Source organism: Natrix helvetica, assembly GCF_964273705.1.
Source record: "Natrix helvetica genome assembly, chromosome: 3".
Classification (NCBI taxonomy): Eukaryota; Metazoa; Chordata; class Lepidosauria; order Squamata; family Natricidae; genus Natrix; species Natrix helvetica.
The window spans coordinates 3,407,548-3,420,360 of NC_138549.1; the positions used below are offsets into that span (position 1 = coordinate 3,407,548).

At 42.4% G+C, this 12,813-nt stretch overlaps 1 protein-coding gene across 1 annotated transcript in view; it reads left to right on the forward strand.

The window, feature by feature from the left end:
- OLFM4 (olfactomedin 4) overlaps positions 1–12,813 on the forward strand; it is a 42,245-nt gene that overhangs the window by 23,107 nt on the left and 6,325 nt on the right. The window lies entirely within an intron of this gene.

The following is a 12,813-nucleotide window of genomic DNA, read 5'->3' on the forward strand; positions in this document are numbered from 1 at the left end:
TCTCTCCTTCATTAGTTTCCACCCATTGCTTCTTGTCCTACCCTCAGATGCTTTGGAGAATAGCTTGACTCCCTCTTCTTTGTGGCAGCCCCTGAGATATTGAAAGAGTGCTATCATGTCTCCCCCGGTCCTTCTTTTCATTAAACTAGACATCCCCAATCAATAGATTTGATTGAACAGCGTCTCCTCCAGTCTGTCTACTTTTTGGCACGTTAAAATTCAGAGTTTGGTGCCAACATGGTCCTTGGTTATAATGACTGGCAATTGACAAGGTGTTTGCAAGGGGTGAGATTAAAATTGTCTATTTGGGGGGGGGGGGGCTATATAAATGGAATTAATAAATTAATAAGCACTCAAGAAATAAAACACAACCAAATCCAAAGGGCAGATTAGAACCAAGAAAAAGAATGAAACTGACATGCCCATTATGCCAGAAAATAATCTGGCATAAAAAGCCAATTTAAAAAGGCTGAATAAACAAATGCAGCCAGCGCAAAATTGAAACATTCCATTTCTCCCGGCCTGAAAATTTTGAAGTTATATATGTGCCTCCTGACACTAATAGCTATTGACAGGCTATTTCCTTTATGAATTTGTTTCATCTGCTTTTAAAGCTATTAAAGTCAGCCATTATTCCTTCTTTTTTGGAAGCAAATACTGTAATTCACGTACAGGCTGTGTGATAAAGTAGCTCCTTTTGTCTTTCCCCAATCAACAACCATTTAGCAACATTGGATGACCCGCGATGTGTCTATTATGACAAAAGGATAATAAAAAGAAGCCTTCATCTATTCCTTCCACCCCGGATGGGATGCATAAATTTATACCTCTCTTTCAAGTTGCCTCTTTACATGCATTGTTTTTTTTTTTCTCTCAGCTTAAAAGTGCCACTGGTTATAACCCTGGGGAATTGTTCCAAATTATTCCTCAGTTTGATGGTCCTTTTATGCATCTCTTAACGCATCTTCTCCAACTCTGATTGGTTGGAGACGCCGATGATAAGATCGGTGCAGAATTCTTAGCGTGTAACACACGGTAATCCACAAGCTGAAGAATTCTTTATTTGGCAGTTTTGCACCAATGTATATTCAATACGTGTGAAGTTAGCTAGATGAAGGAGAACTCATTGACCAATTGATTGCATCCCACCAAGTTCATGTTGACTTTTAGGGGCACTGGAGATAGATTTTATCCAGATCTATTTCTATCGGTTTTATCCAGATATGGCCTGGCTTTTCAGCTCTTCCAAAGGTTGAGAAGGATACATTTGCAGAATTGATTCCTGTTATCACAACTAGGAGATAAATGAATCTATGGAGATTCTCAGTCAGGGTTGTCCCAACGGTCCTTTTTTCAAGAGGCAACTGGACTTTCTTGGTTTTCTTTGTAGATGTTTTGCTTCTCATCCGAGAAGATTCTTCAGCTCTGACTGAATGGTGGAGAATGGAAAGAGTACTAATGACCAGATAACTGCAAGGAATTTAAATCCTTCCATTCCCCACCATCCAGTCAGAGCTGAAGAAGCTTCTTAGATGAGAAGTGAAATGTCTTCAAATGAAAAAACAGAAAGTCCAGTTACCTCTTGGATAAAAAACACACCTGGGAGACAGTGCTCTTTCTCTTCCTGTTCATAATTCTGAGAGTAAACCATATCGTGGGCCACATCTCGCCGTAGGCCTTGAGTTTGACACCGCTGTTCTAGTGGATTAGGTGGATGTGACTGACAAGAGATGGTCCCTCAGATAACTTGGTCCCAAGCCATGAAGACCTTTAAAGTTGACAACCAGATTGTCAATTAGGTCAATGCATTTTGTGTTGCTGTTACTCCAGGTCATATGGAGAGCATATAAACTCAACATTGGAGAAGGGGCAATTTGGCCTCACAAATTCCTGGCTTCCCCTCTGCCTATTCTTTGATCTAGATAGTTAATGAGCATTTTAAATGTCTTTGGAGGAAAGTCCTATTATATTTGTGGGGTTTTCGGTGTTCTCTGAGCTTGGTTGTTTTGTTGTAGATGTTTCATTACCCAACTAATCAGTCATCAATGCTAGAATTTTTTTAGCACTAGTGATGTTACCCAGTTGGCCAATGACATGTCTGCAAGAAAACGACCAAGTTCAGAGACACCAAGGACCAAGTTTCATTACCCAACCAATCAGTCATCAGTGCTAGAAGCTTTTAGCACTGATGATGTTACCCAGTTGGGTAATGAAACATCTGCAAGAAAACCATCAAGCTCAGAGAGCAGCAAGGACCCCACAATTCACTTCTGAGCTACCAACATTCTCTTCTATAGGTCCTAGCCTTCCAATTACCCATCATTGATTCCAGAATTCATTGGAGATGGACTTTATCAAAAATCTTGGGGGTGCAGAGGAACTGGTCACTCCTATCCATCTTTGTTGAACATCTCAAAGAGCCATATGCTTATCCCAAAGGTGCTTTTTCAAGAGGCAACTGGACTTTCTTTTTCTTTGAAGATATTTTGCTTCTCATCCAAGAAGCTTCTTCAGCTCTGAGAAGCTTCTTCAGCTTCTTGGAGGAGAAGCGAAAGGTCTTCAAAGGAAAACCAGAAAGTCCAATTGCCTCTTGAAAAAAGCACCTTTGGGACAACTAGGACCTGGAGGACTGAGAATCTCCGTAGACATTTAGCCATATATTTACTTTTCACCAAAGAAATGGATCCTGGAAGAAAGTGGGGGCAGTTGAAATAATTTTAGTAAAAAAGCTCACATAATCCCAAGAGCCAGCCCTGGAAGATATATTAGCTTCTGCATGAGAAGAAGTAAATCATGTATGTTTTCCATCCACCTTCTCTGCAACCACCGTCTTTATTATTTATATATTTTATTAGATTTATACGTCTTCCCATCTCCGATGCTTGACTCTGGGTGGCTAACAATATTAAGAATAATAAAAACATCAAAAAAGCACACACAGCAGGCAGGGAAAAAATTATAAAACCATCAATCCCTCTGCACAAGTAAAATGAAGGCTTCGTCGCATAACTGGCTCCCAGTGTTGTCCAAAGATGTGTCCAAAGACATCTCCGTGGTATTGTGGCCAACATGACTAAATGCCGAAGGTGCGCGGAACGCTGTTACCTTCCCACCAAAAGTGGTTCCTGTTTTTCTATGTTTTTACATGCTTTCGAACTGCTAGGTTGGCAGAAGCTGGGACAAGTAATACAACTCACTCTGTTGCGCAGCCCTGGGGATTCGAACCGCTGAACTGCCAACCTTTCTGATCAATAAGCTCAGCATCTTAGCCACTGAGCCACTGCGTCCCTTAGACTAGACTAGACATACCCAGTTCCTGCAACTGTTCTTCATGTGTTTTAGCTTCCAGTTCCTTAATCAACTTCCTTGCTCTTCTCTGCACACTTTCTAGAGTCTCGACACCTTTTTTACTTCTTTGAGTTGTTCTGCACCCTGGCTGGTGTGAGGTTTGATGGTGTCCAGCCATTGTGTTCTGGCTGGTTGATCGTCGCTTTTGCTCTTTTCTGCACTGTTTGTAGCATCTCAACATCATTTTAAAACTGTGGCAACCAAAACTGGATGCATGCTATTCCAAGCGTGGTCTTACCCAGACGTATGATATGAACTGAATCCTAGGTTTATTCCCTTATGCCTTTAAAAGAGAACTCTTTTGAAGGAATTGCTTGATGAAGGAATACGTGTCTCTAGAAATCCAAAAGCCACACGCCACATTTTTCTCTCCAAGGACCTTCAGATATTTTCCTAGCAGAAAAAAGAGAAAAGAAATGGGGTGGGTGGGTGGATAAAGACCCTTTCCTTTTTTTCAAACGCAGCTTTAAACTACCTGCTTTCTAGGTGATTGTTTTATTTTCTCTTTGAAAGATGACAAACCTTTTGCCTGCTGGGTCAAAAGTGTGTAGGGAAAAAAAAAGACGACACACAGACACACAAAAGGACACTTCATTCTTTCAAAGAACGGCTAAGAAGTGTTTCAAAAAACATTTGAAAGCCATCCTTTTGAGTTCTCAAGGGGGTGACAGCATGTCAGAGGAGACTTTTATATAACTTCTCAAACATCCCCTCCTGTCTTAAAATCCTTCAAATTTAACGTTACGAAACAGTTACTCTGGGAGGAAAGTGGTAATTTATCGCCACGATTGTCTAGAATGTCTTACAACTTTTGTAAAAAATTGCAACGCTCAAATTGAGCTACAGAACCATTTTTTTTCCTAGAGGATTCATAGAAGCAGATGAATGCCTCAGGGCACCAAAGACTATAAATAGCAGAATACTAAACATCTAAATACTTAAGCCTAAGTAATTAGATTATAAACTATGTTATGAATAAAATACCACACACACCAAGTGCTAAACGAATAATACTCACTTATATCGCATCTATAAACTTGCAGTCATCCAAGAAAACAGGAAAACAACAACATAGAAAGTATAAAAAGGTATTGAGTATGAAATGAAAAGAAGGATAAGGGGTGACATGATAGCAGTCTTCCAGTATTTAAGGTTGGATAGGGTTCAGGTTATTCTCCAAAGCACCAGATTCCATGGCAAGAAGCAATGGATGGAAACTAATCAAGGAGAGAAGCTACTTAGAAATTTCCTGACTCTTAGAACAATTAATCAGAGGAACGACTTGCCTCCAGAAGTTATGGGTGTTCCATCACTGGTGGTTTTCAAGAAGAGATGGGACAGCCATTTGTCTGGAATGGTAGCGGGTCTCCTGCTTGAGCAGGGGGTTGGATTAGATGACCTCCAAGGTCCCTTCCAACTCTGTTATTCTGTATATGTGAGACCCTAAAATCAGAAGAATATTTTTATGGGTAAAGCAACGGCAGTTGAAAGAAAGGCTGTGACTCTCTTAGTGGCAAAAAGCCACTAAGATTGTCCTAATAACATGGGGAACTTCTATTAGTAAATCAACTTATGACGGTAGGTCATAAGTCGCTGTAGAAAGGACGTGGAAAGTGCACCCTGAGTCTCTCCATGCCAGAAGAGCAGGTTCCTGCTGCAAATGGGGGCTTTGTTATACCTGCCCCCCAAAAAATTGTAGAGGGAAGGACATAAACCTGGGCTTGACCCAAAACTCTAAGTTATGTTGGGCAGATAATCCTGAAGAGGCAATGAAGGCTTTCCAATTTATATCATGCTAATAAAGACGATAGAGGGACACGGTGGCTCAGTGGCTAAGACACTGAGCTTGTTGATCAGAAAGGTCAGCAGTTCAGCGTTTCGAATCGAATTAAGAAGATGTTGGATAGCCATTTGTCTGAAACGGTATAGGGTTTCCTGCCTAGGCAGGGGGTTGGACTAGAAGACCTCCAAGGTCCCTTCCAACTCTGCTATTGTATTGTATTGTATTTTATTGTATTGTATTGAATCCCTAGCTCTGTGTAATGGAGTGAGCTCCCGTGACTTGTCCCAGGTTCTGCCAACCTAGCAGTTCGAAAGCAGGTAAAAAATGCAAGTAGAAAAATAGGGACCACTTTGGTGGAAAGGAACAGCGTTCCGTGGGTCTTTGGCATTGAGTTATGCTTGCCATATGACCACGGAGACGTCTTCAGACAGCTTTGGCTCTTCGGCTTTGAAATGGAGATGAGCTCCGCCCCCTAGAGTAAGGAATAACTAGCACAGATGTGCAAGGTGAACCTTTACCTTTAATAAAGACGATCTAGTTTCCCCCTATTCTGCCTGGAAAGCCACGATGAAGACCTGCAGTTCAATCGTGACTCTTTCTAACACCACGCCAGGAGAGTTGAATCCAAGATGTCCTAGATAATTTTGAATCTGACTTTTTGAAAATAGGGAGGCAGGGGAAGTCATCCAGCTGGACTATGACCGCCAGAGAGATGCCGTAAAAGAGAAGCTCGCATTAATGTCCCATATACAGGGTGGATTTCAGGCGGATGAGCTGTATTCGGAAATTGGTCTGGCAAAGGATTTGTATGCCTTTTGTAGGTGAATTCTGTTTTCTTCCTTCTGAATTGAGATATCTGCAGATTCAGGGGGATAAAAATAAATAAATAAAGGAGAAGCAGAAGGCTTTGTTAGACTTATTAATAACACATGAAAATGCTTCCCTGCGCAGGGAGGAATTTTGCATAGATAGATTCTCTCTTTGTGAAGGGTTTGTTTATCTGTTTGCAGCCAGAACCTCATGTAGGCAGGGAAGAATTTTTTCGGTAATGGTGATGAGGTGAGCTTTGCGCTGATTTTAGCAAACAGATTTTCTGCCTCCCACTCTCCCACCCACCCACTGGCTTCTCCTATTTTGATAATCAGTGCATCTATGCAATCTCCCTCTTCCCCCTCCCCTTATTTACAGCTGATTGGATATACTAAATTAAAGGAGACACCCAACCATATTGTCCATTTTTCCTATCCTGGAACCAGACAGTTGAAGCCAAATGTTCAGAGTGCGTCCCACCCAACCACCCCCCTTTCTACTCTGTTGTTAAGAAAATCCTTTTTGCTAAATTTCTTCTCTTGGGGAATCGGATGGAGGAAACTTTGCACCTGGTTGTTTTGCATTCTAAGGAGCAGCTCTGAATCCTCTCCATTTTGCATTCCCTCTTTGAACAGGTGAGCACATAGTTAAGTACATTCTCCAAATAGCCATAAACCTGCTCCCCTGCCAGCTGATTTCTTTTGGCTACCGTTGGCTTTAAGGTTCCTGGAAGGTTTATTATTTCTGAACCATGCTGAGTCTTTATGCTTTGTCCTAGTTCCAAGGCGTGGCTTTTCTTCCTCTTTCTTTTCTTGACAATTTGGCGGTGGGCGCAAAAAGGTGCCAGGTCACCCCAGTGCTATCTAAGCTGATAAATCTAATGAGAATATGTGAAGCTAATGACTACAGCAGAGGTTTTACAAAAAACAGTTTGTGAAAAATAGCCAAGCTGTTGTGGCCCTACCGGTGGAGCTGGCGGCAGATTTGGACAGTGAGGAGGTTGGGGAGGAAGATGGGCTAGTCTTGAAGTCTGGGGGAGGCTCTGGTGAGGGCTCTGGGTCGGAGGCAGAGAGGGGGCCAGGGCCGTCTGAAAGTTATCAGCTGCCTTCAGAGTCAGACATCAGTGGGGCAGAAGAACAGCTGGAGCCTATTCCCAAGGTGTGCATGCACAGAGTTGCCAGACGAAGGGAACAGCTAAGGAACAAGGGTCGATTTGGGAGTAAGCAAGGCCACAGGTGGACAATGAATGGCCCCTCCCATAGGGAATAAAAGAGGAGCAAAAGGGGAGTGGAGTTTACAGGAGGCAATTAGTTCATCCCTGCATTCTTGCCTCTGAAAGATTGAGGCATCTGAAAGATATTGGCTTGGCCACTCTCCAAGCCTGATCAAGGTAGGTAATTGTGGACTATTTTGAAAGTCTGTGGGACTTTGCTGGAGAGCAATTCACTGTAAATTAAATAAAAGGGGATTATCGGGACGAGGACTCGGCTTTGTGCTGCTGGGAAAGCCTAGGTCAGAACAATACGTTTCTCCCGTGGTTCTCTCCCATCGAGGGGATTAGCTAGGTTTGCAGTGATGTTGAAGCAAAACGGGTCCTTCTCTCCTTTGTACTTGCTCAATGCTCACTCAGGGAGCGAAACAGTCTTTGGCAGATGCCAAATTACATTTGCTTTCTGCAGTGTCTTTTGGCCATTCCTTGACACTTCCATCTGTTTCACTAAGGCAGCTCCACAAAGCAGTGCAGCCTTTTGCCAAGAGAATGCATGATTGTCACCATTCTGACGTCAAAGCTTTTCCCTGCTTTCGTTCTTAATGGTCATTGGTTTCTAGGCTCCTGCAGAACGGTTCATCTGTGGGTCCTTTTGTAAGTTGAGGGGCTATTAAATCAATATTCTACAGGTTGTAGTTCAGCCACTAAATCATGTTAGAATAGAATAGAATAATAGAGTTGGAAGGGACCTTGGAGGCCTTTTAGTCCAACCCCCTGCTTAGGGAGGAAACCCTACACCACTTCAGACAAATGGTTATCCAACATGTTCTTACATTGTGCTAACATTTCTGAATCCCACCCCTGAAGATATATACAGTTTTTGAGCTACCTTCATGGGTCCTTTATTCAAAAACGATCTCTTTCTGTCAGTTAAAAGGAGTGGAATCAAACAATCCTAGAGGTTGTTTGCCAGTAGAAAGGCTTCAACCCCTGTTCTCTGGATCTTCTGTGTACATATCCCAGGAAAACAACCTGTGTTCCCACTTCAACTCCCTGCAATCCTTACATTTCAGCCACCTGCGTTCTATTGCAATAGGGTATGTCTAGTTTAATGAAAAGAAGGACTAGGGGAGACATGATACAATGCAATACAATAATAATGCAATAGCAGAGTAGGAAGGGACCTTGGAGGTCTTCTAGTCCAACCCCCTGCCTAGGCAGGAAACCCTATACCGTTTCCGACAAATGGCTATCCAACATCTTCTTAAAGACTTCCAGTGTTGGGGCATTCACAACTTCTGGAGGCAAGCTGTTCTACTGATTAATTGTTCTAACTGTCAGGAAATTTCTCCTCAGTTCTAGGTTGCTCCTCTCCTTGATTAGTTTCCACCCATTGCTTCTTGTTCTACCCTCAGGTGCCTTGGAGAATAGCTTGACTCCCTCTTCTTTGTGGCAACCCCTGAGATATTGGAAGACTGTTATCATGTCTCCCCTTGTCCTTCTTTCTATTAAACTAGACATACCAAGTTCCTGCAACCGTTCTTCCTATGTTTTAGCCTCCAGTCCCCATATCATCTTTGTTGCTCTTCTCTGCATTCTTTCTAGAGTCTCAACATCTTTTTTTTTACATTGTGGTGACCAAAACTGGATGCTGTATTCCAAGTGTGGCCTTACCAAATCTGACTCTTTGCAACCCCGTGGACCATAGCATGCCTCTCCTCCACTGTCTTGTAGAGTTTGCCCAAATTGATATGCATTGTGTTGGTGATACTATCTAGCCACCTCATCCACTCTTCTCCTCTTCTCCTTTGGCCTTCCATCTTTCCTGAGATCAGGGTGTTTTCCACGGAGTCCTCTCATCTCCTTTGGTGGCCAGTGGAGGGCAGGTGTCCCACTGCCTCCTGGAGTTTGACCATTGCATTGAGGACACCATCTAACCATCTCATCCTCTGCCATATCCTTCTCCTTTGGCTTTCCATCTTTCCCAACATCAGGGGCTTCTCCAAGGAGACCTCTCTTCTCATTTGGTGGCCAGTGTTATGCTATGCCTATAAAAACCATTCACACTGCCAGGCATTCGATCCTGACCAGCTCAAGGTTGACTCAGCCTTCCATCCTTTTGAAGTCAGTAAAATGAGGACCCAGATTGTTGGGGGCAATGTGCTGACTGTGTAAACCACTGAGAGGGTGCTATAAAGTGGCATATAATTCTCAGTAATATTTCCACTGCTATTGCTGTCATGGTGTTGTCCAAAATATGAGTCCTACTCATCTTTTTCTACATATCTGCTCTGGGTTAACCAGGCATGAAACCATGGAAAGTGAAGTCTACATATTTAGGGAACATCATTGATTTATGCCACGGAGGTTCAGTTCTTGGTTATTGACCCTTGTGGGTGAAACTTTCCAATATTTCTCTGTCAGCATTCAAGTTATCTTGTGTTTGGATTTTGAGCTACAACAGGGTGGACATCAACACAATGGTTACAGTACACAGAGAATTAAATTTTGAAAAGAAGTGAGAAATGTTGACATTTATTTATTTGTTTATTTAATTTGTCAAATGTGTTTGAGATAACAGGTATAAGTATGAAACGACATGAGCACATGAAATGAGTACAAGTAGATGGGGACGGTAGGAGAGGGACGGTAGGCACGCTGGTGCGCTTATGCACGCCCCCTTTACGGACCTCTTAGGAATGGGGTGAGGTCCACAGTAGATAATTTAAGGTGGAAGCTGTGGGGGTTTGAGGATGTAACAACGGAGTCAGGTAGAGCATTCCAGGCGTTGAACACTCTGTTGCTGAAGTCGTATTTTCTCCAATCGAGTTTGGAGCAATTTACCTTGAGTTTGTATCGATTGTTTGCCTGCGTATTATTGTGGATGAAGCTGAAGTAGTCCTTGACAGGTAGGACGTTGTAGCAGACAATTTTGTGTACTATGCTTAGGTCTGACCCTAGGTTGTCCAAGCCCCAAATTTCAAGCCTGGTGGCCTAAGGGATCCTATTGTGAGCAGAAGAGTGGAGTACTCTTCTCGTGAAATACCTATGGACACGCTCAATCATATTAATACACAGTGTAGATTCCAGGCAGAAGAGCTGTATTCGAAGTTTGGTCTTGGAAAGGTTTTGTTTGCCCTCCTGTACTGAGAAGCAGCTTCGCAAAATTAGGTTAATAATTCATGTCATAAGCGTTTGTCTATCTCCTGTTTGAATTGGTGCTTTCATTGCATTCCTCAACCTGAAGTTCCAGTTCATTAGGCTTACATTAAACAAAATTAATCATCCTACAACCTTTGAAACCTGTACAGGAAATGGTTGCTACCTTTGTCTAGCATACTGTTTTTCCACTTAAGGTAAAGGCCATTTCCTAAAGTATTTATTATTTCTGTTAATGAAAGCAAAGTCTAAATTAGATATTAAAACTTACACTGTGCCTGATACTAAATCAAATAAATTTATCACTTTAATCATTCGTGGATTACTCCATAAATTTTTTAAAAAAATCAGCCAGAAGTGTTTTGGTGTGAGATCACTTTAAAGGAAAGAATTCTTGTTACTTTAATGTAATAAAAATCTCATGGCTAAATAGATGATTTTTTTTTTAAATTTATGAAACAAGGCATGAATTATTAAACCAAAACCAGGCCAAGCGCTTAGCTTAGTGACATGAAAAATCGTGCCAGACTAAATCTATTTGACTGCCGGTGACATTTTCTTTTTTACCTGAACAGCAGGATACAGGTGTTTCCTTTTAAGTATATTTTTTAGATTTATGCAAGTCATTAATAAGCCTTTAATTTGAAAAGAACGTTACTGATTTAGGAATATTAATTCAGTCAATGTGTTGACAGTTAAGGACAAACTATAAATTACGACGGCAATATTACCTGATATCTCGGCTGTCTAAAAGGCTGCTATTGATTTAAAAGCTAGTAAGCTGCAAGGCATTTAGCCATAAACCTGGCTCATAAAATGACTGTAATCTGTATTGGCTTTTTTATTGTGCTGATGGAGGTATATTCAGAAAAGAATGTATGCCAAAAGCTAATGTTGATTACATAGAGATCCAGAAGTGTGAAGAATATGAATTTGGAAGACCCTACTCATGAATTTACTAAAGGTAAAGGTTCCCCTCGCACATATGTGCTAGTTATACCTGACTCTAGGGGGCGGTGCTCAGCTCTATTTCAAAGCCAAAGAGCCAGCGCTGTCTGAAGACATCTCCGTGGTCATGTGGCCGGCATGACTCAACGCCGAAGGCGCATGGAACGCTGTTTCCTTCCCACCAAAGGTGGTTCCTATTTTTCTACTTGTATTGTTTACCTGCTTTCGAACTGCTAGGTTGGCAGAAGCTGGGACAAGCCACGGGAGCTCATTCCGTTACGCAGCGCTAGGGATTCGAACCGCCGAACTGCCGAACTTTCTGATCGACAAGCTCAGCGCCTTAGCCCCTGAGCCACCGTGTCCCTATGGATTTACTAGGAGGCCCTAACTCCTTTACATTAGTATTAATACCGCAGGTAGTTTTCAAACTACGACCACAATTGAGCTCAACATTGCTCAGCCAGACAGTTGTTAAATGTTGGTCACCTTTTACGACCTTTCTTGCTCCAGGGGTTAAGTGAATGGCCGCAGGGTTTTTTTTTAAAGTTAGTGACATAGTTGTTGTGTGAATCTGGTTTCCCCGTTGCCTTTGCTGGTCAGAAAGTCACAAAGGTGAATCATGTGACTCCGGGACACTGCAACTGTCTTTGAAGAGGTTTCGCTTCTCATCCAAGAAGTTTCTTCAGTTCTAAGCTGAAGATGCTTCTTGGATGAGAAAAATTTTGGGGAAATTTTGTCAATAGACATTAAATCCTTATGGACACCCCCCCCCCCCCCAATTTGGTATTTATATTTGGGTTTCAACCTTTCTTCTTCTTCTTCTTCTTCTTCTTCTTCTTCTTCTTCTTCTTCTTCTTCTTCTTCTTCTTCTTCTTCTTCTTCTTCTTCTTCTTCTTCTTCTTCTCCTCCTCCTCCTCCTCCTCCTCCTCCTCCTCTTCCTCTTCCTCCTCCTTTTCTCTTACTCTTTCTGATTCTTTTCCTCCTCCTTCTTACAGAATACAGAATAACTTGAGTTGAAAGGGACCTTGGAGGTCTTCTAGTCCAACCTCTTGCTGAAGCAGGAGACCTCATAGCATGCCAGACAAATGGTTGCCCAATCTCTTCTTGAAAAGCTCCAGTGATGGAGCACCCACAACTTCTGGTGGCAAGCTGTTCTCACTATCAGACATTTCTCCTTAGTTCTAGGTTGCTTCTCTCCTTGGTAAGCTTCCATCCATGACTTCCTCTCCTCCTCCTCCTCATCCTCCTCCTCCTAGCCATTGTCTATGCACTACGGGATGAAGGCCTCTTCCACATGTTTCCAACCCTGAGCTTTCTTTTGCCAATTGGGCCAGCCATCCCTGCTGTTGTCATCTCTCCATCAAGTTCCATTCCATGACCACCTTGGTCCACCTCAATGGTGGGTTCCTACCGGTTCGGACCGGTTCGGCTGAGTAGGTAGTAACTTGGTCTGCCATGCCCTCCAACTGGTTCTATTGGCGGTGGCGCCAATCTTGATTTTCGTTTCTGTGTATGCGCAGAACAATCTTCACTGGAAAAAAAATCAATTTCCCCC